This window comes from Pteropus alecto, unplaced genomic scaffold, assembly GCF_000325575.1.
Source record: "Pteropus alecto unplaced genomic scaffold, ASM32557v1 scaffold25, whole genome shotgun sequence".
Classification (NCBI taxonomy): Eukaryota; Metazoa; Chordata; class Mammalia; order Chiroptera; family Pteropodidae; genus Pteropus; species Pteropus alecto.
This window is the reverse complement of record NW_006441955.1, coordinates 30,817,593-30,823,592: the sequence shown is the minus strand read 5'-3', so window position 1 is coordinate 30,823,592 and position 6,000 is coordinate 30,817,593. Positions and strand designations below refer to the sequence as shown.

At 46.4% G+C, this 6,000-nt stretch overlaps 1 protein-coding gene and 1 pseudogene across 2 annotated transcripts in view; both read left to right on the top strand.

Annotated features, from left to right (window-relative positions):
- Positions 1 to 267: 267 nt before the first annotated feature.
- LOC112485811 lies at positions 268 to 386 on the top strand (annotated as a pseudogene).
- Positions 387 to 2,071: 1,685 nt separating this feature from the next.
- The window catches only part of COL24A1 (collagen type XXIV alpha 1 chain), a 287,223-nt gene continuing 283,294 nt past the window's right edge, over positions 2,072 to 6,000 (top strand). For both annotated transcript variants that reach the window (XM_025052104.1, XM_025052103.1), the window contains exon 1: positions 2,072 to 2,202. The gene's annotated coding sequence lies outside the window, so the exon portion shown is untranslated. The remainder of the gene's footprint in view (positions 2,203 to 6,000) is intronic.

Here is a 6,000-nt window from a genome sequence, read left to right as displayed (position 1 = left end):
GGACCAGGCAGAGGACATTTGGGAAAACTGACAAAATTTGAGTATGACTTGTAGATTAGTCAATAGTATTGTAGCAGTGTTAATTTCCTGACTTTGATAATTGTGCTGTGGTTAATGAGATATTAATTAACACTAGAGAAAATCAGGGGAAGGCCACACAGAATTTCTCTGTAGTATTTTGGTAACTTTTATGTAAATCTAAAATTATTTCAAAATTAAAAGTTGAAAAAGTGAGGGAGAGGAGGATGAATTAAATTCTATATATTGGTCTATGGTCATGCCACCCTGAATGTGCCCAATCTTATCTGATCTTGGAAGCTAAGCAGGGTTGGACCTGGTTAGTACTTGGATGGGAGACCACCTAGGAATACCAGATGCTGTAAGCATTAAAAAAAGAAATTCTATGTATTGGAGGAAAAAAAATCCCCAATATTTTTCTTGAGAAAAAAATTCCCCAAATTCCAAGGATCATATCAATCATTCCTATTAATCAATACTGTCACTTTAACCTTTATCATATGTGTGTAATGTGAGATGTCTTTCAGCATGTGGACGGGTCATTGGCTGTGGATGGTATGCAGAACAGACAAGGAAAACTTGGAGAAATGATATTCAGTGGTATACAGCAGTTGTTCATTAAACAAGTATGCCAAGTAGTATTTTAGGTGCTGAAAATATAATTATAAGCAAGATAATAGATCCCTGGCCTCCTGGGATTTCCAGTCTTAATAATAAAGAAGATAATATCAAAATTTAATTTTTTTTTTCCAAAAATTGGAAGGTGGACTTCTCAGTATGAAAAGGCTGTGGGGGAAAGAGGGCTTAAGTCAAAAAAGAAATTTGTTTAAAAAATTGAAAAAGGTAAGGCTATGCTGTGTTAGCATGCTCCTGATGCGTTAATGCAAAGCATTAATCCCTGCATGTAAGAGAAAAAAAGGCAGAAGCAGAAAAGTAGATTACAGGAGAGAAAAATCACTAGGAAGTAGCAAGGAGGACAGAGTGAAAGGAAAGAAAGGAGAGAAAAGGTAGAAATGAGAACCAACCGTTGCAGTTAGTTTACAATATGACTTAGGCCACAAGCATCGCTGCAAAAAAAAAAAAAAAAAGCAAAAAAGTTGGAGGAGAGTAAGATCTCCCGCTGAGGTGAGATTGATTTCAGGTATGTGTCCGAAGAGGCTACAGAAAAAGGTTGGGGATGGGAGACACGCAAGAGGAAGACATCAAATTGGGGACTGCTGGAAAAGGGAATGGTACATGGACAATTTGACGAAGGTAGGGAAGGAAGGAGACTAGTCACCTACAAGTTTTTGAAACGTAGAGGAAGGACCGCGTGGGAAGCAAGAGTGTCCGGGAGGTGCCGGAAGGCTGCGTGCGCTCCCCGGGCGCGGCTGGCCCAGGGGCTTGCGGATAAGGGCGCAGGAGCTGGGTGCGGGTTGGGGGAAGGTTGCGGGGCGGAGGGGGTGGGTGTGCACTATGTTTAGTGATGTCATTGCAAGTCAGTGAGCGGTGAAATTTAACACCGGCCGGATTTTCTTGGCTTCTCTTCTTCCAGGGGAAGCAGCCGGCGGCAGTCAACGCTCAGCGCCTTCAGTTGCCACCGGCCCCCTCGCACCGACTAGATTTTTCGAAGTGGGTGTGTGTGCTTGTCTGACAAATGTTCCGGCGCGGGTTGTTTCCGAGGACTTCCTCCCCCCTAGCCCCCCTTCATCTCATTCCCTCCCCCCACCTCTTTCTCCTCCCAGGCCCAAAGCAGAGGACTCCACTCGAGTCAGAGTCGCCTTTGAACCGCAAGTGAACTTGAGGGCTGCACTCGCAGCCGAGCTCCCGCTGCTGCCGGCGCCCCGCCGCCCGACAGTGAGGTCTCCCTTCTCGCTCGCCCTCCCAGGGGAGCGCTTCCCCTGGGCTCGTCGGTTTCCTAGTTAGGGAGCTAGGGAGCCTAGCCATCTACCCTTCGGGTGCTATTTCTCTTCCATCCCATCTCCTCCTCCCTTTTTTTTTTTTTTTTTTGTGTTGCTATTGCGGTTTTGGAGCATCGTTTTCATGTGATTTTGTTTTCCTTTTTCATGGACAGTACCTGCACCCTTAGCGGCTCGGAGTTGGCTTCTGTTTTCCGTTAGCGCTTCGCTGCTCGGACAAATGCATACAAATGCATTTAGGAGCCCACAGGACAAGGCGTGGAAAGGTCTCCCACACGGCAAAAACGTAAGTAGCCCACCCGCTGGGACAGGGGTTAGACCAACCCCTCTCCCCACCCCCTGAATCCTCTGAGCCGGTTGGAGATTTGTGCTCCCGCTCCTTGGCACTTTTTGAAGTTGGGAGCCTTGAGCAGCCGTGGCATCCTCCTCCTGTCTCCTCAGTTTGTAAAATACTGTTTTAAAGGAAGCCTCTTGCCAGCTGGTCTCTCAGACCGTTTATGCTAAAGAGATCCTGAGGTTCCCGAGGGAAAGCTCGCTGGCTCACATCCCGACGCCGGTGGCAGCGGCTCCCGCGGCTCCCGAGCGGGGTTCCGACGCCTTCCCGGGTCCCAGCTCCCGCTGCCTTCGCGCCCTCCTTTCCTTCTCCTCCCTCGGGGCCCTGGCTGAGGTCCCGCTTCCCCGCAGTGCTACTCTGGGCGTCCTGCCTGAGAAATTGCTGGGGCGCTAGCAGTCTCCTGGGTTCTGTTCGCGCAGCCTGGACTGCCGGGCGCAGGCGTGGGACAGGGTTGCGGGATGGGGAAAGTGGAAAGAGGGTGCCTGCAGAACTTCGGGCATCAGGGCGATGCTAGACCCACGGGACTCAGGCAATCGCCTCTTGTACTCAGGAGGCCAGCAAAAGTGCTGCCCATCTGGGGTCGGAGCTGCGCCCTGATCACTGGCATGCCACTGGAGAAGGGGCTGGACGCGGTAGGCGGGGCTGCTCCTCCCGGGGAGTGTTCGCTGGGGCTCTGACTGGCACCCTGCTTCCTCTTTGGGCCTTGTACCTTTTCCCACACTCTCACTGGGAAGACAGCGTGGCTTTTGCTGGCTGCCTTGGTCCTCTGGAAGAGGTTAGTGGGTTATGCAAGTTTGCTTATGGCCCTGGGGGCGGATGGGACGAAAGCGGCTGTGGTCATTCTCTGCCTGGAGGCTGCTCCTCGGGAGAGTAGGTGGGAGGAGGGCACGCGGCGGAACTGACGGTGGCAGCTGAGGGCAGGCGGAGGCGGGGTGCGGAGAAAGACCGCCTTGTGGCAGTGTTTGTATGAACATGTGCTTCCCAGCCGCGTGTAGCCGAGCCAGCCTGGGACTCGCGCGCTCTCTCCTCCGACCCCTGGAAGCCCCCACAGCTGGCCTTCCCTACTAACCAGGATGCACCTCCCCAGGCGACCGCACCCAGATGAACAAAACAAACAAAAACCCTTCTGACTGGACCCGCGGGGAAAGCGAGGCCTGGGGCACAGCTGATCCTGCGGGATCGGGAGCATCTTCCCGCCGATTCTGGCGCCCATGGAATGGTGGAATGAGGCTCGGGTCACCTTGCGTGCAGAGCCACCAAGAGAGGCTCGGTAAAGCTCTCCACCTCGAAGCTTTTCTGTCCATCCCTATGCCCTCTTGCCCTCCCAGCCAGCTCCCGCCGCGAGGGTTTTCCCTTCACCGCAAAGCAAGGCCTAGTCGCTGACTAACATTCTCCCTTGGTAGTTGTGACCAGCTTCTCGGATTAAAGCAGATCTGCTCCTGGCCTCTGTCTTGTCTGGTTTACACTTCCCTTCCAGACGCTCCCAGAAAAGGCCCTGCATAAATTCTTGGGCAGTTTGGGGTTTGTAAATTGGGTCCAGATGATTGGGGGGAGGGACACAGAGAAACCAAACAGAATGGATTACACAGAGGAACCTCTGAAGAAAAATTAGACTATGTGGACTGGGAAAAGAACCCTTGTGGAGAGATGTCAGGGTGGGTACCTGATCTTAGGTGAAGGTGTTTGTCTCTTTTGCGCTCCTACAGGGCCTCTTTGCCAGGGGCCTTATGGTCTCTAACATATCCAGGTTGTTCTAGTACAGTTGCTAGTAGGGGTGGGCTGTGCAGAATTAAAGGTAGTTCAAGGTTGCATCAGATTGCAGCCCCTCACAGCTCCAACCACACACATGCAAAGTGGAGAAATAGTAGTTACTAATTGAGCTGACAAAATTGTTTCTTAAAAACTGCTTTCAGATGTGTTACCTAATGTGAATTTGTGGAATTAATAAGAGGAATTTTTAAAAAGTTGCTTAGTTATCTTTGTTTTCAGGTAAATGTTTAAAATAAACTGATGCCTTGAGCAGAAAAATTGTAATTTATGAAAAGTGATTTTAAATGTCATTTAGACATTCTGCTTGGTAATCTGTGAAGCTGCAAAAAAAATAATAATTTTATTACGGGAGTTATAATAGCTGTGCTAGTTTCCTTGTCATGCTTTACAACTATGACTTATTTTAGAATTTGTAATTCTGAGAAGCAAAGACCATTTCATTTTCATTCTCATAAAAGGCTAACGTTTGGTCATTTATCCACTCATCATTTATTCACTCATTTATTCAACAACTGTTTACTGAGCTCCAAATATGTGCCCAGCGAGATTCTAGGCAGAAAGGATACAGTAGTTGAGCAAGATAGAAACACAATTGCTGCCCTCCCAATGTATCCAGTTAAGTGTAGGAAACAGAAAATAAAACAACTAAATATAACAAAATGAGATAAGGGTATACAAAGGACAATGTCTAGCAGTTTGGGTAGCTGGGAAGGATAGAGAGGGATAATCCTGGAAGGAAAAGCTGACCAAAGGAAATGAAATCTAAACTGAGACCTAAGTGGGAGAGGCATGGAACTTTCCAGACAGAGAGGACAGTAAATTGTTCAGAGGTGAGACAGCACAGTACATTCGAGGGCCTGAAACTAATAAAGTTGGTTGAAGCACACCTTCTAGGAAGTTGGATCTGGATAAACAGAGACCAGATCTAAAAGGCTTTTAAACTAGATTACTTTCTTAGCTAAATAAATGGAGGTTAGGATGACCTGACTTCTTCACCTTGAGATCAGCTGTGCAGGTAAAAGATGCTAGAGAAGTTATATATATTTTGAAACTCAGACAACCTGATAGTTTTATTGACTGATTCATTCATTCATTTAAAAAAATTTTTATTTAACAGTAGTGTGTGCCAGGAATTCTGCTAGGCTAAGCAGCAATCAATTTAACAATCTGTGGTATTATGAGGACAGACTAATTTAGATATAGTTTTCTTCCTTGCTACTGACAGGGCTGTAAGGATTTTGATCACTTGAAGTCCTTAAACATTTATCTTTCACTTCATGAATTTGCCCGTGTGCTTGAAATTTAACCAAAAGTTCTAGTATGCTTCACACTGGATTAGTTATACAAGTGACTATTGAGTTGAATTGATAATCTAAGAAATTTATTGTGTATAAGTTAGTAACACTTTACTCCCTGCATCGACTTTATCCCCACTGCTGGGATGAGTACTGTTTTGGGGGAACAAAAGACAGAAATTTTACTATTTCTGGATCTTAGCAGCTAGTAAAGAACAAAATCTGTAAAGCTGTCATGACTTAGAGACGTTTTTGGCTTATTAATGTAGTGTGATGGAAATTGTTGAAATTATTGATGTATATCACATGTGTGTGTTTTTTCAGATTAGTTCACCCTTTCCAATTGGTTTAAATAAAAATCACCAACTCATAAAAAAAGTTTTCTATTCATAAGATTTCACAAGTCCTTCTTACTACTATAAATTGAATCTATGTAGGAACAAGCATCAGTAGCTTGAAGACTTGTATCATAATACCTGAGGCTCTCAAGGGTGCCTTAAACAAAAAGATGCCTGCCAGTCCCAAAAGTAGCTTAGATCCTTCAGATAAAGAGAAAGTTTAAGAGCTCTAAGAATTATTTAGGGAAGATGTCTGGAGTGGATATTAGTTTTTTAAATATTCTGAATACGGTCTCTGGATATCTATTTCCTGCTTGATCCCCTTTTAGGCCTCACCCCTCACATGT